This window comes from Amblyraja radiata, chromosome 2, assembly GCF_010909765.2.
Source record: "Amblyraja radiata isolate CabotCenter1 chromosome 2, sAmbRad1.1.pri, whole genome shotgun sequence".
Taxonomy (NCBI): domain Eukaryota; kingdom Metazoa; phylum Chordata; class Chondrichthyes; order Rajiformes; family Rajidae; genus Amblyraja; species Amblyraja radiata.
Genome location: NC_045957.1, coordinates 140692391 through 140719223, shown reverse-complemented (window position 1 = coordinate 140719223; position 26833 = coordinate 140692391). Strand labels below are relative to the sequence as shown.

The 26833-nt window shown below is 42.9% G+C and overlaps 1 long non-coding RNA gene across 1 annotated transcript; it reads left to right on the top strand.

Annotated features, from left to right (window-relative positions):
• Positions 1 to 6352: 6352 nt before the first annotated feature.
• Positions 6353 to 15039, top strand: LOC116984746. The gene is made up of 3 exons (XR_004415115.1): positions 6353 to 6363; positions 10225 to 10233; positions 14946 to 15039. It is a non-coding gene; the product is annotated as an uncharacterized LOC116984746 (long non-coding RNA).
• Positions 15040 to 26833: the final 11794 nt, after the last annotated feature.

Genomic DNA, 26833 nt, shown 5'->3' with positions numbered 1-26833 from the left:
GCTTAGTGCACAATTAACAACATCAAACACCCCGCAGAACCAGAGACACAGGTACGATACTAAACTGAAGTGTGGAATTGACATGTTCTCCCTGTGACCATGTGGGTTTCCTCCAGGTGCACCAGTTTCCTCCCTCATCCCAGAGCCATGTGGGTTTGTTGGTTCATTGGCCTTTTTTTTAATTGCCCCTAGTGTGTAGGGAGTGGATGCAAAAGTGGGATAACATAGAACCGGTGTGAATGGATAATCGATGATCGGTGTGGGCCGAAGGACCTGTTTCCACGCTGTCTCTTTCAATACATTCAATTCAAAACATGAGTCTCGTGTGAATAATACAAATAATCTACTTATATTGTCATTTTTCATCTATGAAATAACTATGAAAAAGTTTGCCCTTTTTCTCGGTCACTTTTCCAGCAAGTTCTTAAATGTTTGAATTATTAGAACTGCTACAGCAAAATATAAACTTTGGGTCTTTCTTTTTATTTTATTTCTTTCAAAGTTCCATTGTCAGTTCACATTATTCAGCATGTATACACCATGGATACTGGCTTCAGAACGCATCTAATAATTTCTGACAAGGCCACTAGAGTCTCCCACTGATTTCTCAGTTTTATTTTCTTTCATTGGACCCCTCCATTAACTCTATTCAATTGTTCAGCTAGTTCTGTTGAACGGCCTTCAAGCGGCTACATAAGTAACTCACACAGAGAGCTCTGGTAATCTGTTCTATCTCTCTCCTAACCACATCTTCACAATTTCCCCAACAATGTATCATCACTCTGCTTATTTCACCCAAGTAGTCCCTTTGCAACACCCTTTTCCTTTTTGACGGATGTACTCAGTCTCCGCAAGGTTGAATGTCAGGTCATGTTCAAATCACTGCATGTTTATTCTCACCCTACCATTGTAAAATGTGGATTCCCCCCCCCCCCCCCCGATACTATAAAAGGTTCTGACTGTCTACCCTATCTATCCCCTCAATAATTTTGCTTCTTTGCTCTGCTTCTCTCCTTCTTTTCTTTCTTAAAATTTGTTGGATAATCCTTTACGTTGATCCATCATTTGGACATTTCCCAGCCTGCATGAACACCCATGTCCGTCTGTTTGTCAGGTTTTCTGAGATAGAACATAGAACAATAGAACAATACAGCACAGGAACGGGCCCTTCGGCTCACAATGATTGTGCCACACATGATGCCTTGTTAAATTAATCTCATCTGCCTGTACATGATCCATATTGTTCTATTATCTGCGCTTCCATGTGGCCATCCAAAAGCCTTTTGAACACTACGACCGTATGTGTTTCCACCACCACCCCTGGCAATGAGTTCCAGGCCCCCAACACTGTTGTCCCGCACATCTCCTTTCAACTTTCTCCCTCTCATCTTGTAGCTATGCCCTCTACTGTTGGACATTTCCACCCTGGGAAAAAGGTTCAAACTGTCTACCTCATACCCCCTCATAATTTTATATCAGGTCTCCCCTCAACCACCGACATTCCAGGGAAAACAATCCAAGTCTATCCAACCTCTCCCTACAGCTAAGAATCTCAAATCCAGGCAGCATTCTGGTAAACTTCCTCTGCACCTTCTCCAAACCCTCCACGTCTTTGCAGAACTGCATGCACTACTCCATACATGCCCAAACCAAATAGAGATACATTCCTTCACTTCAAGAGAACTGTAGAGGTTTATTTTCACTCTCCACCTAGGCAACAAGCCCACAGAATATTAATACAGTGAGTTCGATAAAGAATGTATAATCAACATTGCAACATTTATGTCCAGTTATGAAATTCAAAATCTATTGCAGATAGCACAACTTGTCGCTTCACTGAGTCTGAACAATCATAATATCAAACTTCAAAATTAATTATATGTGCAAATATATGAACAATTCTGAAGCTTTGTTCCAAATTCATTTACAAGTAGTTTTGCACAAATACTGTTATTGATAGTATGTCAGCACAATGGGGCTTTCTAATATATACTTCATCACTGAGCCAACTCTTATTTTATTTAATAATTACAGCTCAATGGTAAAAAACATTGAATTCTCCAACTTCAAGAAATATCTCCCCCCCACCCATTCTTTCTTTCCTGTGCCTCCCATTCCCAACCATTGTGCTCCCGTTTCTCCTTCTATAACCCACAACTTCCCCCTCCCATCATTCACCCTACTCACACAACTTCTTACCCCCATTTTTACCCTTCCATCCTCCCCGCTTTCCCTTCCCCTCCACCATCCCCTTACCACATCCCTCCCTCCCTCTGGCTTTTCATTTCATTTCTCTTTTAATTTCCTCGTCTGAAATCCTTTCATCTCCTTTTAAACTCTAACCTTTGTCATTTGCTCCATCTATTTGCAAATCAAAACTCCTTACCTATCCTGGCATTGTCCCGCCCCACCTTTCCTATCCAAACTCCCCTTCTCCACAATCAGTCTGAAGAAAGGTCCCAACCCAAATTGTCACCTATTCATTCCCTCCCCAGATGTTGCCTGACCCACTGAGTTGCTCCAGCACTGTGAGTTTTACTCTCATTTAATAATTTATACGTTTACATTCGCAATGCCTTGATTGAAAATAAAAGTAAACATTATAACTGGAGGTTGATTTATTCGTATGTTTAACGCCGCTGCAATGTGTATGATGTGTGATAAAAGTGGGATATCAGAAATAAATATTCACAATGAAATCAAGAACAAATTAAAAAACAACACTTCTTCTGATTCAGAAAGAGGAAGTCAGAGGAGATCATGTTGATCGATTGATCGACAGACTAATTTTGCCTGTCCACATCCATTCAAAACCGTTTTGCAATCATCATCTGTACTGACAATCTCACCCAATTGAGTACCATCAATACATGTGGTAATGAACCATTTTCTCCCCTTAGGCAAAAGTTTGTTATGGAGTGTGAATATTATTTTGTAGACATTAAATATAATGCCAGATTATTTTAGACATTAAATATAATGCCAGTAAGAGTGCTGTTTTGATCTGTAGAACCAAAGAGGGTAAATGTCTAAAATTTCCTGATTTTAAATTCTGAGAATAATCTCAGTGTCTGTAATAAGGTAAAATATCTAGGGCATTTTATTACAGAACAAATGACAGATGATGAGGATATTTATAGGCAACGACGCATGCTGTATGTACAGGCGAATATTCTCTTGCGTAAATTTGGTGCGTGTGCAGATGTGGTGAAGATGTCGCTATTTAGAGCATACTGCACACCACTCTACACTGTGCACCTGTGGTCGAACGATAGAAAGACAAGTTTGCAGAGACTAAAGGTGGCATATAATGATGCCATGAGAACACTGCTAAGGAAACCTAGATGGTGTAGTGCTAGTAACACGTTTGTGGCTGCAGGAGAGTACTTTAGAAGCTATCCTAAGAAATCATTTGTATAAATTAATTTGCAGGATAAATGACTCTAAAAATGTAATTATTGTGGCGTTGTCAAACATAAGGTTTAGCACTACACGCAACGAATCCCAGTTGTGGAGACACTGGTATCATTGTCTCGTTGTAGGACATTGATCATTCTTTTAATCTGGATTTTTAATTCATTGTTGTGGGTTTTTTTAAATATACAATTCATGATGCTTTTATAAGTGATATACTAAGATTTTATATGTACTTTATGATATGTTTTAATATGCAATGCATTTTTATGTAATGTTGCCCCTTGTCTGGACCTCGAGTTCATAATAAAGTTTATTATTATTATTATTATTATTATTATTATTATTATTATTATTATTATTATTATTATTATTATTATTATTATTATTATTATTATTATTATTATTATTATTATTATCTGGGGCTCGCGCCATAATTTATGGTGCCCCATTAGTCACCATCTATCAACTTCACGGGGATCAATGTATTGCCACTATTTTCTATTTTATTTCTTTCCAATAGACCAATTATCAATGACAGACACAAAATACTGGAGTAACTCACAAGCCAGGTACAATTTACAATCTACAAAAAAACAATTAACCAAATTGGTCTTTGGGAGGAAACAGGAGCACCCGAAGAAAACCCACGCAGTAACATGAAGAATGTACAAACTGCATTCCAACATGACCCATTAGTCAAGATTGAACCTGGGTCTCTGTTGCTGTAAAGCAACAGTTCTACTGCTGTTCCACCATGCCACCCCCTGCCTTAGAGTGTGGGAGTACTGGATAAGAAAGCAGGATGTGTTTTTAAATATTAGGTATAGATTAACTTTGTTAGTAAGATAAAGGGTTTGATGATGATGGTACAATGGATTGAGAAGGCAATTCTGCCAGGAAAGTCCCACACAAATGAATTGCCTTTTAACTGGCAGTCATTTAGCATGGGTGAGTCACTGCAGATGGTTTCATTATATCTTCCAGCATCATTATATATTAGGATGTTGGAATAATGAGGGACTTCTATGAATATGTTGTACTTCCAATAGACAGATCCTGCTAATATTATTCAAGGAGACTCGTGAATAACAAAGGCTTTTCTCACCCACTGATGAGAAAATCTGACAGTTCCAGAAAAGACAATCTCAAATAGTGGTTAACTTCGGCAAGGAAATTAAGGGATGGAAACTTTAGTGGAGTTTTTCTTAGTGAATGGAATGGGGAGAAATCTTAAATCGGATGTCTTAGAATGTAAAGGTTGATTTCGGGCCGAAACCCTTCTTCAGACTTTCTGCAGACTGGTTGACATGCTATAAAAGCTATTCACTGTACCTCGACATGCCTCGACAACCTCAGGTTAACATGCTATACAAGCTATTCACTGTACCTCGACATGCCTCGACAACCTCAGGTTGACATGCTATAAAAGCTATTCACTGTACCTCGGCACATGTAACCACAAACTAAACTGATATAAACTTTTGATTCAGAGATGGTGATTGGACATGGCAAAATACTCATAACATGCAGATGGAAATGGATGGGAAGATGCAAATGGGGAGGAACGGAATGGATAAGAAATGGTATTTAATGTCATAGTCAAGAGTCATTGAGTGTTACAGTGTGGAAACAGGCCCTTTGGCTGAAATTTTCCCCACGGGCCAACATGTCCCATCTACACTATTCCCATCTGCCTGCGATTGGCCCATACGCCTCTAAACCTTTCATATCCATTCACTTGTCTAAACGTTTCTTAAATGTTGAATAGTACCTGCCACAACTACCTCCTCAGGCAGCTCGTTCCTTACACCCACATTTCCTTTGTGTGAAGAGGGATATGAGAAATGCTCCCATTCCCAATTCCACGTTAGGGTGATCTACCTACATATCTACTTTGCTAAGGCTGCCCCAACATGACTCAATCAGCAGAGGCCTCTCTTTTGTAGGTTAGAAGAATGTAGGGTGACATTATTCAATATTCTCTGCCACAGAAGGTAGTTGAGGCCAGTTCATTGGCTATATTTAAGAGGGAGTTAGATGTGGCCCCTGTGGCTAAAGGGATCAGGGGGTATGGAGAGAAGGCAGGTACAGGATACTGAGTTGGATGATCAGCCATGATCATATTGAATGGCGGTGCAGGCTCGAAGGGCCGAATGGCCTACTCCTGCACCTATTTTCTATGTTTCTAATACACAGAACATGAGCGGATATTTTCTCTGGTGGTCGAGTCTTGAGGGTTAGCTACAAAAGAAGCATCCAATCATTTAAAACTGAGATGCACAGACATTATTTTGTTTCTCTCAGAAAGTTTTGAAGCTCTGGAAAATCCCTGTCACCAAGAGTGGTGGAAGCCAGATCATTACATATATCGACAATATTGGGAATAGATAAATATTTGAAAGATTGAGAAATTGAGGGTTACATGGAACTACAGTTGAGGGGTTGAGGCCAGCACAGGTCAACCTTTTTCATATTGAATGCCAGGGCAATCCTGAGGGCCCTGGTTGTTTACACCTTGTCCAGTTTTCATGTATTCTTATATCCTTTTTATGTAACATCATAAGCACTGCTTCATTATCATTCAACACTATCTTTAATTAGCTTTCACACATTTGGGAAGTGAGCTTATTATCAAGATCCAGAGGTTACGGTGGAATCATTCTCAGGCTAGTCCCAGAGTCCCAGGCAATTGATCAAGAGACGTGTGCACAAATATCTCTGCCATCATCACAGCTGAGAATTTAAAATCAAGGAATTTAATAAGTCTGAGATCGGGTATCCAGAAACCTTCCAATCCTTGCAAAAAAATCCTAGTTTGCGTCCTAAATTCAGACGGGATTTTGAGCTGGCCATTAAATGCTGGCCTTCATCCTTAATTCACCTATCGAGAGACTTCTAACACACCATGCTTGTCCCATTTTCATTTTAGCAGGAGGAACTCAACAGGTCGGGCAGCGTCCATGGAGGGATATGGACAGGTGACGTTTCAGGTCTGGAGCTTCTTTACATTGATGAGTAGAGGGGGAGAAAGATGGAAAAGAGAGGTAGGGGTGGGGAAACACTTGCAAGTGAAAGGTGGATCTGGGTGCAGAGATAAGGGGGCATTCAATGTTCATATCATTGGGTTGCAGGCTTCCCAAGTGGAATACGAGGAGCTATTCTTTTGTTTTTTCCGTGGCCTTAATCTGGCAGTGGAGGGGACTTAGGACCTGAAAGGTCAATATGGGAATGCAAAGAAGTGCTACTAGTTGCAAGCTATTTCAACTTCCCTTTCCATTCCCAATACCAACCTTAATGTCTAATTTCAAGTAATATCTTCCTCTTGCTCCCCTCTCCCAGGTGCGCACACATTTCCCCCACCAATTCCCCCGCCCCTCTGTATCCTGATCCTTTCCCTTCCTCCTTACACAGCTCTCACCCTTTCCTACTCCGAGTCCCGCATTTCCCTCTCATCCTCCCTCTTTCCCCTCTCCAGCTTTACATTTCACTTCACTTCTTTCCTTATCTGAAACTCTTGTTCACCTTTTCACCTTTCTTACTAACTCCACCCATCTGACAATCATCTATTCTCACGTGTATCCACCTATCACTTGCCAGGCTTTGTCCTTCACCCACCTCTCTTTTCCTGTCTCATCCACCAGCATCAGTCTGAATTAGGGTCCTGACCTAACACATTGTTTATCCATTTCCCTCCAGTTGCTGACTGACCTGTTGAACTCCTCCAGCACTTAGTATTTTTGCTCAAGATTCCAACATCTGCACCCTCTTGAGTCCCCATTTTAAAACTGTGTAGATTTGTTTTTCCTCACAGTTTAATTTTGTATTCTAGGCTGCCTGTTGCTCCACCTACAACATTCTTTTTATACATTAAAGCTGAAAAGCCCAAATGTATCGAAGTACTTTTTAAATAGATCTGAACAATCTCAAGTAGACAAAAATTGCTGGAGAAACTCTGCGCGTGAGGTAGCATCTATGGAGAAAGGTAGTAGGTAACGTGAGGGACCCTTCGCTGAGTTTTTACAGTTCCTTCTTGAGAGTGCTTGTCTGCACCGAATGGATGTTCCAGTCTTCTTAAGATGATTTCATTGTTGGAGATAACATCAATCCGATTAAACTATGGGCCTGCCTGCACCTGATCAAGCACGGGCTATGCAATGGTTTTGCTGGACATCTGTGCGCTGTCTGCGTAGGCTATTTAGGGCTCCCGGTCACTAGCCATTTGAAACCCCCCTCCCCATTCCATCACTGATTTGTCTGTCATCAGACTCTTCCACCTCCAGGATGAGGCCAAATGCAAACCAGAGGAATAGCACCTCATGTATAGCCTGTGTAGTCTACAAACTAATTGCATGACCACTGAATTATCTCATTTCAAGTACCCTGCCTTCTCCTCCTACAGACACCCTGTACCTTCTCACCCAACCTTTTCCTCACCCAGAGCATCTATCCCTGAAGAAGGGTTTTGTCCCGAAGCGTTGCCCATTTCCTTCGCTCCATAGATGCTGCTGCACCCGCTGAGTTTCTCCAACATTTTTGTGTACCCACACACTCTCATTCCACAGTCTTCTCCCTGATGTGATTTATTGTCACATGTACCAAAATTACTCAATATGTTAAACATACTTCCATAATAGGGTATTCACAAGGACATGACTGATAAATAGGAATGACTAAAATACAGGTGGCACAGCGGTAGAGTTGCTGCCTTACAGCGCCGGAGACCCAGGTTCATTCCTGACTATTGGGGTGGTGTCTGTACGGAGTTTGTAGGTTCTCCCTGTGACCGCGTGGGATTTCTCCGGTTGCTCCAGTTCCTTCCACATCCCAAAGACATACAGGTTTATAGGTTGTGTAGGAACGAACTGCAGATGCTGGTATCAATCGAAGGTAGGCACAAAATGCTGGAGGCATTTGCGGGACAGGCAGCATTTCTGGAGAGAAGGAATGGGTGAGAAAGTCGAGACTTGAGTATAGGATTCATTAAGGATTTGAGTATAGGAGCAGGGAGGTTCGACTGCAGTTGTACAAGGTCTTGGTGAGACCACACCTGGAGTATTGTGTATAGTTTTGGTCTCCTAATCTGCGGAAAAACATTCTTGCCACAGATGGAGTACAGAGAAGGTTCAACAGACTGATTCCTGCAATGTCAGGACTTTCATATGAAGAAATACTGGATAGACTCGGCTTGTACTCGCTAGATTTTAGAAGATTGAGGGGGGTTCTTATAGAAACTTACAAAATTCTTAAGGGGTTGGACAGGCTAGATGCAGGAAGATTGTTCCCAATGTTGGGGAAGTCCAGAACAAGGGGTCACAGTTTAAGGATAAAGGGGAAATCCTTTAGGACTGAGATGAGAAAAACATTTTTCACACAGAGAGTGGTGAATCTCTGGAATTCTCTGCCACAGAAGGTAGTTGAGACCAGTTCATTGGCTATATTTAAGAGGGAGTTAGATGTGGTCCTTGTGGCTAAAGGGATCAGGGGGTATGGAGAGAAGGCAGGTACAGGATACTGAGTTGGGTGATCAGCCATGATCATATTGAATGGCGGTGCAGGCTCGAAGGGCTGAATGGCCTACTCCTGCACCTATTTTCTATGTTTCTATGTTTCTATGAGACCCTTCTTCAGACAGATCTGGTTATAAATAGGTTATTTGGATTAGGTAAAATTGTAAATTGTCCCTAGTGTGTTAGATAATGCATGGGGATCGCTGGCTGGCACGGACTCGATGGGCCGAAGAGCCTGTTTCCGCGCTGTATCTAAAGTCTAAAAGTGGAGGGAGATAGAGAGGAAATTAGTTCTTGGGATTCAATCACATTTGTGCACTGCCCCGTGGACTCATTCACCTCTGAACAGTGGCCAACGGACTCACTACATCTGTTTGGCTGTTGGACTAATATGTACCAATGTTCATTCATATGAATGAATGCATTAACTTATTTTGGACAATTGAATGTCACAATATTATGGCAGCTCATTAGTATGCTGGGTTGTTCATAGGGTGAAGTGAGTTTAGTTGATTGACACATGTACTGATGTAGAGCGAAAAGCTTTTGTTGCGTGCTAACCAGTCAGTAGAAAGACTGATTACAATCGAGCCATCCACAGTGTACAGACACATGATAAAGAGAATAATGTGAATAATATTTAGTGCAAGGTAAAGTCCAATAAAGTCTGATCAAATATAGTATGTGGGTCTCCAATGAACTAGATAGTAGCTCAGGACAGTTCTCTAGTTGTTGATAGGATGGTTCAGTGGCCTGATAACAGCTGGGAAGAAACATATTGAATCTGAAGGTGTGCGTTTTCACACTTCTGTACGTATTGCCCGATGGGAGAGGGGAGAAGAGGGAGTGACCGGGTTGTGTAACCTGGGGACTATAAGGGGAAAAGTGATAATGTCAGTCAGTACTTCATTGCTTGACATTTCCTTGTAAGCATCACCCATATCAACATCGAACAAAAGATTGGCAGATGCATTGGGTTCAGAAGAGTTCTTGTTGATTTTACACAAAGTTACAGTCATCAATGGAGAGATGCACCAAAATAATCAACAGTGCTTGTGATTTGTTTGTATTGGAAGAAAAAAAAAAAGACCATTAATGTAGTGTAACTAGATCCAATAGATGATATACTCATAAAAACACACTATGTTTCAATTAAAGCTGTCAATTAGAGACCTGGTGGTAAAAATTTGAAATGTATTTCTTCCTGGCACTTAGCGTAATAGATTAAATTCCAACGGTGTATACAATCATGAGAGGAATAGATCAGGTAGATACACAGAGTAGGGAAATGGAGGACCAGAGGACATAGGTTCAAGGTGAAGGGGGAAAGATTTAATAGGAATTGAAGGGGTAACATTTTCATGCAAAGGATGGTGGGTGTATGGAACAAGCTGCCAGAGGAGGTAGTTGAGGCATGGACTATCCCAACGTTTAATACAAAAATAAGACAGGTACATGGATAGGACAGGTTTGGAGTGATTTGGACCAAGCACAGGCTGGTGGGACAATTGTAGCTGGACATGTTGGCCAGTGTGGACAAGTTGGGCCGAAGGGCCTGTTTCCACACTGTATCATTCGATAACTCTATGACTATAACTGAGAGAAAATAATGCAAACCAACTATCAGCTTCCTTCGGAGGAACTGGGCTGACAATTGTCGGCTCCGGAAGCCACGGTCTCGAGTAGGGAGGCGGCCGTTCCAGGGTTCCCAAGCCGCTGAGAGGACTCTCCCGACGCCGGAACACCGTCACCCGGCGAGAACGGCCTGGAACATCGGGCCTCCGTGAAGGCAACTGTGGAGGCCTCAATAGGCCCGACTATGGGTGGACATTGGGGATGGGACTGGACTTTGTGCCTTCCCCCATAATGGGAACCATTGTAGGGGGATGTTTTTATGTTTTTATGTTGAAACTATTTATTATTGCTATGTTTGTATTCTTTTTTATGTGCTGCATTGGCAAAAAGAATTTCACTACACCTAGGTGTATGTGACAATAAATACAACCTTTGAACCAACCTTTGAACAATGTCCGATTTGCTTTGCTGAAAATTCTCCTGCAGTTCCATGTGTCATTTATTTTTACAATCACCAATGGCTTGCACCTTGACCCGGCAGGCAGAAGGGCAAAGACAGATTGCCCCATTGAATTAAAACACACTGTGTCCTGTGACTGGTAATGTCATGATAGGTAGTTGATTTATATCATTGTGGGCATTTGTTTCTTGAGGGACAGGTTGCTTGCTCTCACACTGAAGGGATGTTGGCAACTTCTGCTGTACACAAGATAATATATGCATCTGCTGCTTTGGCTGGTCTTGTCAAACAGTTTTCACCGATGATGAGCATCTGCTCTGAAGTGGCTGTTGCAGGCAAATAAACTCCACAAACTTAACAGTATTTTCTCTCAAAGGTAGACACAAAATGATGGAGTGACAAATTGGTAGCAGTGCTGAGGAGGAAGATCCACAAACTTGGAGATGTTGCATTCAATCCCTCATCCAAATCATTAATATATATCGTAAATAGCTGGGGTCCCAGTACTGAGCCTTGCGGTACCCCACTAGTCACTGCCTGCCATTGAGTAAACGGGTCCTTTTCACTTGGATAGGCTGAGTGAGTGGGCAAATGCATGGCAAATGCAGTATAATGTGGATAAATGTGAGGTTATCCACTTTGGTGGCAAAAACAGGAAAGTAGACTATTATCTGAATGGTGGCCGATTAGGAAAGGGGGAGATGCAACGAGACCTGGGTGTCATGGTACACCAGTCATTAAAAGTAGGCATGCAGGTGCAGCAGGCAGTGAAGAAGGCGAATGGTATGTTAGCATTCATAGCAAAAGGATTTGAGTATAGGAACAGGGAGGTTCTACTGCAGTTGTACAGGGTCTTGGTGAGACCACACCTGGAGTATTGCGTACAGTTTTGGTCTCCTAATCTGAGGAAAGACATTCTTGCCATAGATGGAGTACAGAGAATGTTCAACAGACTGATTCCTGCAATGTCAGGACTTTCATATGAAGAAAGACTGGATAGACTAGGCTTGTACTCGCTAGAATTTAGAAGATTGAGGGGGGATCTTATAGAAACTTATAAAATTCTTAAGGGGTTGGACAGGCTAGATGCAGGAAGATTGTTCCCGATGTTGGGGAAGTCCAGAACAAGGGGTCACAGTTTAAGGATAAAGGGGAAATCTTTTAGGACCGAGACTAGGAAAACTTTTTTCACACCGAGAGTGGTGAATCTCTGGAATTCTCTCCCGCAGAAGGTAGTTGAGGCCAGTGCATTGGCTATATTTAAGAGGGAGTTAGATGTGGCCCTTGTTTCTAAAGGGATCAGGGGGTATGGAGAGAAGGCAGGTACAGGATACTGAGTTGGATGATCAGCCATGATCATATTGAATGGCGGTGCAGGCTCGAAGGGCCGAATGGCCTACTCCTGCACCTATTTTCTATGTTTCTATGTTTCTATGTTACTGGAATGTATACAGGATGGTTTTTTAAACCAATATGTGGAAGAACCGACTAGAGACAGGCCACCCTAGAATGGGTATTGTGTAATGGGGAAGGATTAGTTAGCGATCTTGTGTGCAGGGCTCCTTGGGCAACAGTGACCGTAATATGGTGGAATTCTACATTAGGATGGAGAGTGACATGGTTAATACAGAGACTAGGGTCCTGAACTTAAAGAAAATGGACTTTGAAGGTATGAGAAGGGAATTGGGTGGGATAGACTATCAGTTTATACTTAAAGGGTTGATGGTGGAGATGCAATGGCAAAGATTTAAATGGATGAACGATAGGGTGTGAGCTATTGGGAGAGGTTGAGTAGGCTGGGTCTCTATTCCATGGAGCACAGGAGGATGAGGAGAGATCTTATAAAGGTACACAGAATTATGAGAGGAATAGATCGGGTAGATGCACAGAGTTTCTTTGCATCGAAGACCAGAGGACATAGATTCAAGGTGAGGGGAAAAGATTTAATAGGAATCTGAGGGATAACATTTTCACACAAAGGGTGGTGGGTGAATGGGACAAACTGCCAGAGGAGGTAGTTGAGGCTGGGGCTATAACATTGTTTAAGATACAGTTAGACAGGTACAGTTAGACAGTACCTGGACAGGACTTCGAAGGACAAGAAGCCGAAGCCAAGAAGTGGAAGCCAAGAAACAGAACGGACACGACGCCGAAAAGCCAAGATACAGAATGAACACGACGCAGAAAAGCCGCCGAATGGACATGATGTCTCTGGGGACGGGACTTGTCCGAGACCTTGTCAGCAATTGGTTCAGACCTCCACATCCATCACATCACTAGCCGGGGGCAGACGGGAGGGGGGGGGGGGGGGGGGGGGGGAGAGATGGGAGGGTGGGGAGTTTGAGCTTGCGTTTGTAAAATGGTGGCAGTGACTCCAAGCTGCTGCAAATGCCACAGAGCCAGTGATGTGAATCACTGACTGGGGGGAGACGGGAGGGTGAGGGGGGAGCTTGAGCTTGTGTTTGTAAAATGGTGGCAATGACTCCAAGCAGCTGGGATTGCCACAGAGGCTTTTCGACATCATGTTCGTTCCCCGCTAGATTTTAAGCCGAAAAACAATCTGACGCCAAATGCACATGAATCCGAACATGCCCGTTCGGCGTCAGATTATTTTTCGGTTTAAAATCTGACGGGGAACGAACGTTTCGTCGAAAAGCCTCTGTGGCAATCGCAGCAGCTTGGAGTCACTGCCACTATTTTACAAGCGCAAGCTCAAGCTCCCCCCCACCCTCCCGTCTTCCCCCAGACAGTAATGTGATGGACGCAGGGCTCTAGACCAATGGCTGATAAGGTCTCGGACAAATCCCGTCCCCGGAGACGTCATGTCCGTTCGGCAGCTTTTCGACATCATGTCCATTCTGCGCCTTGTCCTTTCAGGGTGGTGTCCATTCGGGTTCTTATCCTTTGGGCATGGTGTGCATTCGGCTTGGAATCTTTCGGCGTCGTGTCCAACCGGTATCTTGGCTTTCGGGATGATGTACGTTCAGCATCTTAGCTTAGGCTTCTTGGCTTCGGCTTCTCGTCCTTCGGCGTCCTGTCCGCACACGGGATAGGACAGGTTTGGAGGGATATGGACCAAGCGCACGCAAATGTGACTAGGGTAGCTGGGACATTGTTAGCCGATGTGGGTGAGTTGGGCCAAAAGGCCCGTTTCCACTGTATTACTTCCTACGGCAGCTGAGGAAGCACAATCTGCCACAGGCAATGATGGTCCAATTCTACAAGGCTATCGTAGAGTCTGTTCTCACCTTCTCTATCATGGTCTGGTTTGGCTCAGCCACCAAGCACGACACCTGGAGGCTGCAGCGAATCGTTCGATCAGCAGAGAAGGGTATTGGCTGCAACCTTCCCTCCATTGATGAACTGTACACTGCAAGGGTCAGGAAGCGAGCAGGCAAGATAATCTCTGACCACTCTCACCCTGGCCATAAACTCTTTGAATCACTTCCCTTTGGAAGGTGACTCCAGATTGTCAAAGCTACCACAGCCAGACATAAAAACAGTTTTTATCCACGAGTAGTTGCTCTACTCAACAACCAAAAATCTGTAGCCTCCCTTTGATCTGTTTTTTTGTTGGTTCACATGCTTGATCAATGGTGTTTTATTATTATTAATGTTAAGTGTTTTCTGAGTCATTCATAACTGTCACTGTATGTCATGTTGTTACTTGTGGGTGGAGCACCAAGGCAAATTCCTTGTATGTGAATACCTGGCCAATAAACTTACTTACTTACTTACTTACTTACTTACTTACTTACTTACTTACTTACTTACTTACTTACTTACTTATTTTACTCTATTACTCTATGACTCTAACTCCTGAAATTGTTCATCCCTGTGTGGCGGAAAAATAAAACCGGGAAGGCAGTTCAACCGTGGCTAACGAGGGAAATCAAGTATAGTATTAAATCCAAGGAAGAGGCATATAAATTGGCCAGAGGAAGCAGCAAACCCAAAAACTCGGAGAAGTTTAGAACTTAACAGAGGGGTTAATTAAGAAGGGGGAAAAAGAGCATGAAAGAATGCTTGCGGGGAATATATAAACTGACTCTAAAAGCTTCTTTAGATAAATAAAAAGGAAAAGATTAATGAAGACAAGTGTAGGTTCCTTACAATCAGGAAAATGTGAATTTGTAATGAGAAACAAGGAAATGGCAGAACAGTTAAATGAGTACGTTGGTTCTGTCTTCACTAAGAAACTCAATGTGTCAGGCATCATCACTGCTGAGTGTTATCAAGCATTTTTGCATTTATATTTCAAATTTCTAACTGCATTTCTAGCAAGTGTACTGCTTTGCTTCCAGAAGTCGATCACAATCTCCTTTTTCTTGCTGACTGAAGGAATGGTTGTTGTCTTATCACCAGGTTACAAGGTTCACAATCTCCATCCTGTACTCCAACTTCATAATTGCTTGATATCCGGCCCATTAGGGTGGTGTCATCTGCAAACTTGTAAACTTCCGCTTTCCGCAGAGACCGTTCCCTCCTCAACTCCTTAGTTAACTTGTCCCTTCCCACCCAAACAACCCCCTCCTCAGGTACTTTCCCCTGAAACTGCAGGTGATGCAACAGCTATCCCTATACCTCCTTCCTTGACTCAGTCCTAGGACCCAGACAGTCGTTTCAGGTGAAGCAGTGGTTTTATTGCACCTCTTCCAACCTCATCTACTGTATCCGCTGTTCCAGGTGTGGAATCCTAGATATGTCGGCAAGACCAAGCGCAGGGTCGGCGATCGTTTCACTAAACACCTCCACTCAGTCCGCGTATACCTACCTGATCTCCCCGTCCCATTCCCACATTGACCTTTCTGTTCTGGGCCTCCTCCATTGTCAGAGTGGGGCCCAGTGCAAATTGGAGGAACAACACCTCACATTTCACTTGGGCAGCTTAGATCCCAATGGTATGAACATTGACTTCTCTGATTTCAAGTAACCCTGGCTTTCCCTCTCTCTCCATCCCTCCCCCATCCCAGTTCTCCTATCAGTCTGAGTGTCCCTATGATTACATCATATTTCTGCTTTGTTCCAAGCTAACAATGTCTATTCTACATTTTCCTTGATCTGCATCTCTCTTGACCTCTTACACTTCCTTATCTCTGTAACTCCCTTTCCCCTGACACTCAGTCTGTAGATGGGTCTCGACCCGAAACGTCACCCATTCCTTTTATCCAGAGATCCTGCCTATCATGCTGAGTTACTCCAGCATTTTGTGTCTATCAACTTGTAAATTGAATTGGATTTGTATTTGGCTGCACAGTCGTGGGTGTATAGGAGTAAAGAAGGGGACTGAAAACACATCCTTGCTGTGCACTAACATTGAGGATTACGGTAGAGGATGATTTGTCACCTATCCTCACTGTTTGTGGTCTGTTGGTCAGGAAGTTGAGGATCTAGTTGTAGCGATGGGCACTGACTTGAAGTTCCACGATTTTGGAGATGTGCTTGGATGGGATTCTTGTGTTAAAAGCAGAGCAGTAGTCTATTGATAGGAGTCTGAGGTAGGTGTCTCTCTTATCCAGGTGTTCCAGGGATGAGTGTAGGGCCAAGGAGAGGACAACAGCAATGGACCTGTTGATGCGGTAGGAGAACCTTTGTGGGTCAAGGCTGTTTGGTAGGCTGGATTTATTGCGTTCCATAACCAGATGTCAAGGCCACCGGTAGGTAATCACCTAGGCATGAGATCTTGCTTTTCTTCGGCACCGGGATGATAGTGGTCTTCTTGAAGCCTGTGGGTACTTCAAAAAGGAGAAGGGAGAGATTAAAGATGGACGTGAACACTCCTGCTAGTTCCTAAGGATGTGGCCAGAGACTCCGTCCGGGCCATTTGCTCTCCGTGGGTTCACGCTCAGGAAGGCCGATTTAACTTCTGAAACAGTGACCCTAGGAAGAGGCACCCTTGTGTCTGGTGGGCCAGATGTCATCGCCCTACGCCATCACATAGAATGCAGCTGCTGAGAAGGTTTGATTTTATTTTCAAATGTTCAGATTAATGAACTCTCTACCCCTAAAGCTAGATCCCTCTTCCTTTCTTTAATTGGGATGTAGGGTGTATTTTTATGTCAAGAGTCAAGAGTGTTTTGTTGTCATATGTCCCAGATAGAACAATGAAATTCTTACTTGCTGCAGCACAACAGAATATGTAAACATAGTACATTGTAAACAATATATTACGCTGCTTTGCACACCGCTCTCTCCCATCTGGACAGCCAGAAGGGGGGCTATGTGAGGATGCTGTTCATAGACTACAGTTCAGCCTTCAACACGATAGTCCCCACCAGACTGGCCGGGAAGCTAATGGAATTGGGGCTCAACACCTCCCTGTGTGCCTGGGTCCTGGACATTCTCACCACCAGGCACCAGGTAATCAAGATGGGAGGGAATACATCAAAGTCCCTCACCCTGAGCACAGGATCGCCCCAGGGTTGCGTCCTCAGCCGCCTATTGTACTCCCTGTACACACATGACTGTGTGGCTAGGTGTAGCTCCAACTCAATAATTAAGTTTGCTGATGACACTGTGGTGGTGGGCCTGATCTCAGACAACGATGAGAAGGCCTACCGGGAGGAGGTGGCTGATCTAGCACTCTGGTGCCAGGATAACAGCAAAAAAACGAAGGAGCTGATCATGGACTTTAGGAGGGCACATCATCCGAGGACGTACACGTACACTCCATTGAGGATAAATGGGGATCCTGTGGATAAGGTGAACTGTTTCAAATATCTGGGAGTCCACATCTCCGAGGATATGACATGGGCATCACACGCCTCAGCACTCGTGAGTAAGGCAAGGCAGCGCCTTTACCACCTCAGGCAATTGAGGAAATTCAGAGTGTCTCCGAGGATCCTCCAGTGCTTCTACGCAGCGGCGGTGGAAAGCATCTTGTCCGGGAACATTACCATCTGGTTTGGGAATTGCTCTGCCAAGGACAAGAAGGCTCTGCAGAGAGTAGTGCGTTCGGCCGAACGCACTATGGGAACTTCACTTGCCCCCTTGCAGGAACTATACATCAGGAGGTGCAACTCCAGAGCCAACAATAGCATGAGAGACCCCTTCCACCCCTGCAACGGACTGTTCCAGCTGCTACGGTCAGGCAAACGCCTCCGTTGCCATACGGTGAGAACAGAGAGGTTGAGAAGGAGTTTCTTCCCAGAGGCCATTCGGACTGTAAACGCCTATCTCACCAGGGACTAACTCTACTGAACGTTTTTCCTTCCATTATTTATTATGTAAAGGTATATGTGTGTTATGATTGTGTTTATAGTTTGTTTGGTTGTTTGTCTTTTTGCACAAAAGTCCGCGAGCATTGCCACTTTCATTTCACTGCACATCTCGTATGTGTATGTGACAAATAAACCTGACTTGAATTGATATTGAATGAGAGAAAATAAAGTCCAGTGTGTACATATACACATACTCACAAATACACACACACACACACACACACACATATATATATATATATATATATATATATATGCAGAGGCATACACGTACACATAAGTACACACAAAAAACAAACAATTGTAGTGCAATAATAATAATAGTCTATTGTAGTTCAGAGCTTATTTGAGGTTGTGCTTTTTAATAGCGTGAGGGCTGTAGGGAAGAAGCTGTTCCTTAACTTGGATGTTACAGCTTTCAGTTCAACAGAATCCTCTCTGACATACCGAATTTCTGTAATCTCCTCAGGAAGTAGAGGCGTTGATGCGCTTTCTTTATAATTGCATCAGTGTGCTGGGTCCAGGAAGGATCTTTGTAAAATTTGCACGCCCTGGAATTTGAAGTTATTGACTCTCTTCACCATCGTCCCATTGATATAAACAGGATTGTGGGTCCTCATCCTTCCTCCTCCAAAGTCCACAATCAGTTCATTGGTTTTACTGATATTGAGAGCTAGGTTGTTGTGTTGGCACCATTTGGTCAATCGGTCGATCTCACTACTATACGCTGACTCATCACCATCTGTAATTCGTCCAACAACGGCGGTGTTGTCGGCGAACTTGAGGATGGACTTCGCACTGTGTCCGGCTACACAGTCATGAGTATAGAGTGAGTCTATGAGATCCATTCCAACACGATGTTGGGGAAGTCCAGAACAAGGGGTCACAGTTTAAGGATAAAGGGGAAATCCTTTAGGACCGAGATGAGAAAAACATTTTTCACACAGAGAGTGGTGAATCTCTGGAACTCTCTGCCACAGAAGGTAGTTGAGGCCAGTACATTGGCTATAATTAAGAGGGACTTAGATGTAACCCTTGTGGCTAAAGGGATCAGGGGGTATGGAGAGAAGGCAGGTACAGGATACTGTTGGATGATCAGCCATGATCATATTGAATGGCGGTGCAGGCTCGAAGTGCCGAATGGCCTACTCCTGCACCTATTTTCTATGTTTCTATGTTTCTACTATTTTGCTTCAGATCTTTGAATCTGCATGGTCTCAATCAGCAGAAGATTCAGATGCGCCCCACAGGTTTGTTTTCTATTTGTTAAGGAATCATCATGGTCAGATGATAGGAATGCGTTTTAGTTCCAAAGTATCTATTTTTTGCCAGCTGTTTCCAACGAACAGGCGGTGACCTCCAATGCTTCTTAAACTTGACACTCTGCACTTGAGGTATTCTCAGATGCACCAGACAGTGCAGTGGAAACCCATCCATTTTGTGCCATATCCAACTGTGCCTTCCCCATTGAACACAATGGGGATCCCAGAAACCAAGGAAACCATATCTTGCACTGCATGCCTTGGCCTCTGAGATACCCGCTGTTTTCAAATGGGGAATGAAAAGCATATTGCAACATTTATGTGACTGATGGCATGAAGAGCCATGGCATTCAGTCGATTTCTGAGAAGATATGTCTAAAAATAAAAATAAATTGAAGTAAATTATCTCTGTAATGTGTTGTGTATAAAAAGAAGTGGTTGGCAATGTGGATCGTTCATTCCATCTTTCGCTAGGAGAGAAATCGGAAACCCTGGAGAGACTTGAATTGGATCTTTTTCTTGGAGACGAATCATGAATCCTTGATTTTATCAAACTCTGTTCTGTTCACTTTCGGTGGCGGCTGATCCTTTCATAGGAATTATTTTGTGTGATTTCTAAATTTTTTTTTTTGTTGTCTCCATGCTACACAGACAAATCTATCTAATGTCTCCTCTCCATAAATAGCTCTCACGGGTGCAAAGATGGGACCCTATTATTCAAGAAAAAATGAAGTGTAACATGTGATTTATGATATATCACAGATGCAATTTTGTGCATCTCATCCACATGTTTTCAAAATGACAGGCACCTTTCATGTTTTCATAATTACATAATGACCTTTGTGTTTTAATTGTCATGCATTTGAGGACTAGATGATTGACACTAAGATTCGCAAATCCTGATTCAATGGTGCTTATTCCAGTTATTAGCGTGGAAAAAAATAAACTGAAAGTTTCAAGACTTATTCACTAATAAAGATTTAGGTAGCGTATTACTGTCTGTCAAGTTCATTTGTGTAGTCAGAGACTCGGGTATGTCGGAAGACATTTAAAGAGTACGAGAAAGGATGACTCATAGTTTCTGAAAGAAGTAGAAACGCTTTCAATATAAAAAAATGTTGTAAGGACATATAATCTTGGCCTTTCAGTTTTAAAACTGTCAGGCCCTGCTGAGTGCCCTCCATCCCACCTGGACTGTCTCCCTCAGATGGTCACGTCACACAGTTTATTTATTTTTTATTTTTTTGACATTGGTTAGAAGCTGCATACCAAATCTCATTGCACTGATGTGCAAAGACAATAAAAGATATTATTATTATTATTATTATTATTATTATTATTATTATTATTATTATTATTATTATTATTATTATTATTATTATTATTATTATTATTATTATTATTATTGTGAGAAGGCAAGAACGGGGTATTGTTTGTGGATGATCAGCTATGATCATATTGAATGGTGGTGCTGGCTCGAAGGGCCGAATGAAGCTCTGAAGCTCTGGCCGGTCTCCGGCAGGAAAGGCCGCACCATTCCAGTGGGTAGGCCATGTAGGGGGGGGGGGGAGGGGGGGCCGAAGTTGCGACTCGGAGAAAAGACGCATCCTCGACAGGGTAGTGACTGAGAAACTGTTTCCCCTCTTCCCCTCCTCCACCCCCACATAAAAAGACTAAGAAACCTCCAGGGACATACTTTTAGACAGTCTAAAAATAACAAAAATGATGAAAGGACGGACAGACTGCTGGCGAAGCTGCCGCACGCGGCGCCACCCAATGACGTCACTAAAAGTAAGCATGCTGGTACAGCAGGCAGTGAAGAAAGTTAATGGCATGTTGGCCTTCATTGCGAGAGGATTTTGGAGCAAGGAGGTCTTACTGCAGTTGTACAGGGCCCTGGTGAGACCACACCTGGAGTACTGTGTGCCATTTTGGTCTCGTAATTTGAGGAAGGACATTATTGCTATTGAGGGAATGCAGCATAGGGTTGCCAGGTTAATTCTCGGGATGTCGGAACTGACATATGATGAAAGAATGGGTTGACTGGGCTTGTATTTACTGGAATTTAGGATGAGAGGCTATCTTATGGAAACATATAAAATTCTTAAAGGATTAGACAGGCTAGATGCAGGAAAAATGTTCCCGATGTTGGAGGAGTCCAGAACCAGGGGTCACAGTTTAAGAAAAAGGGGTAGGCCATTTAGGACTGATTTTTTTCACCCAGAGAAATGTGAATCTGTGCAATTCTCTGCCACAGAAGGCAGTGGAGGCCAATTAATTGGTTGTTTTCAAGAGAGAGTTAGATTTAGCTCTTAGGGTTAAAGGAACCAAGGGATATGGGGAAAGAGCAGGAACGGGATACTGAATCTAGATGATCAGCCATGATCATATTAAATGGCGGTTCTGGCCCGAAGGGCCAAATGGCCAACTGCACCTACTTTTCTATGTTTTCTATGTTTCTGTATGACTTGAAACAATACAGTGAAATTCAGGTATGGGTGGCCACATTTCTTTTGCATGCTATCTAATCAGATCAGATACTGTATACAAATACAACCAAATTAAACTCAAGTACAATAGGTAGCACAAAGGGAAAGATACAAAGTGCAGAACGTCGTTCTCAGCATTGTGGTGCATCATTTCCACGGACAAAGTCCAATGTCTGCAGTAGTTGTAGCAGTGAATTGGACAACACCGTAGCATTTGGAACGACTGATCAATAGCTTGATAACAGAGTCATAGAGTTATAGTCATAGAGTGTGGAAACATATTATCTAAATGGTGGCCGACTAGGAAAAGGGGAGATGCAGCGAGACCTGGGTGTCATGGTACACCAGTCATTAAAAGTAGGCATGCAGGTGCAGCAGGCAGTGAAGAAGGCGAATGGTATGTTAGCATTCATAGCAAAAGGATTTGAGTATAGGAGCAGGGAGGTTCTACTGCAGTTGTACAGGGTCTTGGTGAGACCACACCTGGAGTATTGCGTACAGTTTTGGTCTCCAAATCTGAGGAAGGACAATATTGCCATAGAGGGAGTACAGAGAAGGTTCACCAGACTGATTCCTGGGATGTCAGGACTGTCTTATGAAGAAAGACTGGATAGACTTGGTTTATACTCTCTAGAATTTAGGAGATTGAGAAGGGATCTTATAGAAACTTATAAAATTCTTAAGGGGTTGGACAGGCTAGATGCAGGAAGATTGCTCCCGATGTTGGGGAAGACCAGGACAAGGGGTCACAGCTTAAGGATAAGGGGGAAATACTTTAAAACCGAGATGAGAAGAACTTTTTTCACACAGAGAGTGGTGAATCTCTGGAACTCTCAGCCACAGAGGGTAGTCGAGGCCAGTTCATTGGCTATATTTAAGAGGGAGTTAGATGTGGCCCTTGTGGCTAAGGGGATCAGAGGGTATGGAGAGAAGGCAGGTACGGGATGCTGAGTTGGATGATCAGCCATGATCATATTGAATGGCGGTGCAGGCTTGAAGGGCCGAATGGCCTACTCCTGCACCTAATTTCTATGTTTCTATGTTTCTAAACAGATCCTTCGCCCCAATTTGCTCAAGCCGACCAATATACCCCATCTAAACTAGTCTCTGTTGTCTGGGTTTGGTCCATATCAATCCAAACCTATCCTATCCATGTACCTGTCAATGTTTCTTAAGCATTGTGATAGTACCTGCCTCAACTACCTCCTCCGGCAGCTCATTCAATATACCTATCACCCTTTGCATAAAAATGTTGCCTCTCAGGTTCCTATTAAATCTATCCTCCCTCACATTAAACCTATATCCTTTGGTTCTCGATTATCTTACTCTAGGTAAAGCACTCTGCACCTACCCGATCTATTCCTATCATGATTTTATACACCTCTATAAGATCACCCCTCATCCTCCAGAACTCAGAGGAAAGAAGCTGTTCCTGGGTCTGGTGGTACGCGCTATGTATTTTCAAGCTATGTACCTTCTGCCTGACAGGAGCAGGGAAAAGAAGGAATGTCCAGTTTAGAAGGGGGGATCTTATAGAAACATATAAAATTATAAAAGGACTGGACAAGCTAGATGTAGGAAAAATGTTCGCAATGTTGGGCGAGTCCAGAACCCGGGGCCACAGTATTAGAATAAAGGGGAAGCCTTTTTTAGACTGAGGTGAGAAAAAACATTTTCACCCAGAGAGTTGTGAATTTGTGGAATTCCCTGCCACAGAGGGCAATGGAGGCCAAGTCAATGGATGGATTTAAGAGAGAGTTAGATAGAGCTCTAGGGGCTAGTGGAGTCAAGGGATATGGGGAGAATAAAGGTATGGGTTATTGATTGGGGACGATGAGCCATGATCACAATGAATGGCGGTGCTGGCCCAAAGAGCCGAATGGCCTCCAACTGCACCTATTTTTTATGTTTCTATGTTTCTATGTGGGACAAGTCTTTGATTATATTGGCTGCTTTTCCGAGGCACAGTGAAGTGTAGATGGAAGCAATGTTAGGAAGCCTGGTCTTTGTGATGGACTGAGCTACATCTACTAATCTGCAATTTATTGCGGTCTTGGGCAGAGCTGTTATATAAACCCATTGTAACTTGATAGTTGACTTTCTGTGGTGCATGTAGAGAAATTGTAAGAGTCATTGTAGACCTTCCAAATGGCCTAATTCTCCAGAGGAATTTGAGGTGTTGGTTGGTCCTACCTCTGAAATGTTAAATAAAATAAATGTTAAGTTAAAATAAAATGAAAAAAATCTAATAATATCAGAAACTTTTTGCAAAGGCAAAGTACTGTGGATGCAGGAAATTGGCAATGAAATAGAAAATGTAAAAAGTTCTCAGACTGTCAGGCAAGAGCTGTGAAGATAGAGGCAGAATTAACGTATCAGCCATGTGTCGTCAGTATGCCAGACATTTAAATTAGATTAATTGGAATTGAAATTAAATGTAAGAGAACAGAGGCAACAGGAGTGAAATGCAAAAAGGAAGCTTGGTAGATGTGTAATACATTGAATTATTAATTTTAGCTATATTATTTTAAATAACATTTTAAATTGAGCTTTTAATCATTTAGTAACAAGGTTACCATACTTTAGATTGATTGATTGATTGATTGATTGATTGATTGATTCATTGATTGATTCATTGAAAGATGCAGCATGGAAATGGGTCCTTCAACCCACCAAATCCACGCTGACCACTTTTCACCATTTCTATGTTATCACACTTTCTTATCCTCTCCTTACACACAAGGCATAATTTACAGAGGCCAATTAACCTACATACCTGCACATCTTTGTGATGTGGAAGGAAACCTGAACTCCCGGAAGAAACCCACGTGGTCACAGGGAGCGCGTGTGAACTCCACACAGATAGCACCCAAGGTAAGGATCGAACCAGGGTCTCTGGTGGGGTGTCGAATGGGATAGTGGAGAATGGAGTTAAAGGGAAAGGGTTTCTTAAATGTGTGAGCGTAGAGACAGAGGGGTGTAAAATGAGGGTAGAAGCAATAGGTAGCAAGGTGAAAAGTAAAAGTGGCAGGCCGGCAAATCCAGGGCAAAAATCAAAAAGGGCCACTTTTCAGCATAATAGTATAAGGGGTAAGAGTGTTGTAAAAACAAGCCTGAAGGCTTTGTGTCTCAATGCAAGGAGCATTCGTAATAAGGTGGATGAGTTGAATGTGCAGATAGCTATTAATGACTATGATATAGTTGGGATCACGGAGACATGGCTCCAGGGTGACCAAGGCTGGGAGCTGAACATCCAGGGATATTCAATATTCAGGAGGGATAGACAGAAAGGGAAAGGAGGTGCGGTAGCGTTGCTGGTTAGAGAGCAGATTAACGCAATAGAAAGGAAGGACATTAGCTTTGAGGATGTGGAATCGATATGGGTAGAGCTGCAAAACACTAAGGGGCAGAAAACGCTAGTAGGAGTTGTGTACAGACCACCTAACAGTAGTAGTGGAGTTGGGGATGGCATCAAACAGGAAATTAGAAATGCGTGCAACAAAGGTAAAACAGTTATAATGGGTGACTTCAATCTACATATAGATTGGGTGAATCAAATTGGCAAGGGTGCTGAGGAAGAGGATTTCTTGGAATGTATGCGGGATAGTTTTCTAAACTAACATGTAGAGGAACCAACGCGAGAGCAGGCAATTCTAGACTGGATATTGAGTAAAGAGGAAGGGTTATTTAGCAGTCTTGTTGTGTGTGGCCCCTTGGGCAAGAGTGACCATAATATGGTTGAGTTCTTCATTAGGATGGAGAGTGACATCGTTAATTCAGAAACAAAGGTCCTGAACTTAAAGAAAGGTAACTTTGAGGGTATGAGACGTGAATTGGCCAAGATAGACTGGCGATTGATTCTTAATGGGTTGACGGTGGATATGCAATGGAAGGCATTTAAAGACTGCATGGATGAACTTCAACAATTGTTCATCCCAGTTTGGCAAAAAAATAAATCAGGGAAGGTAGTGCATCCGTGGATAACAAGGGACATCAGGGAGAGTATCAAAACAAAACATGAAGCGTACAAATTAGCCAGAAAAAGCAGCCTACCAGAGGACTGGGAGAAATTCAGCAGAGGAGGACAAAGGGCTTAATTAGGAAAGGGAAAATAGATTATAAAAGAAAACTGGCAGGGAACATAAAAACTGACTGCAAAAGCTTTTATAGATATGTAAAGAGAAAAAGATCAGTTAAAACAAATGTAGGTCCTTTGCAGTCAGAAACGGGTGAATTGATCATGGGGAACAAGGACATGGCAGACCAATTGAATAACTACTTTGGTTCTGTCTTCACTAAGGAAGACATAAACAATCAGCCGGAAATAGCAGGGGACCGGGGGTCAAATGAGATGGAGGAACTGAGTGAAATCCAGGTTAGCCGGGAAGTGGTGTTATGTAAATTGAATGGATTAAAGGCCGATAAATCCCCAGGGCCAGATAGGCTGCATCCCAGAGTACTTAAGGAAGTAGCGCCAGAAATAGTGGATGCGTTAGTGATAATTTTTCAAAACTCTTTAGATTCTGGAGTAGTTCCTGAGGATTGGAGGGTAGCTAATGTAACACCACTTTTTAAAAAGGGAGGGAGAGAGAAAACGGGGAATTACAGACCAGTTAGTCTAACGTCGGTAGTGGGGAAACTGCTAGAATCAGTTATTAAAGATGGGATAGCAGCACATTTAGAAAGTGGTGAAATCATTGGACAGTCAGCATGGATTTATGAAGGGTAAATCATGTCTGACGAATCTTATAGAATTTTTCGAGGATGTAACTAGTAGAGTGGATAAGTGAGAACCAGTGGATGTGTTATATCTGGACTTTCAGAACGCTTTCGACAAGGTCCCACATAAGAGATTAGTATACAAACTTAAAGCACACGGTATTTGGGAATTGAATGCAACATC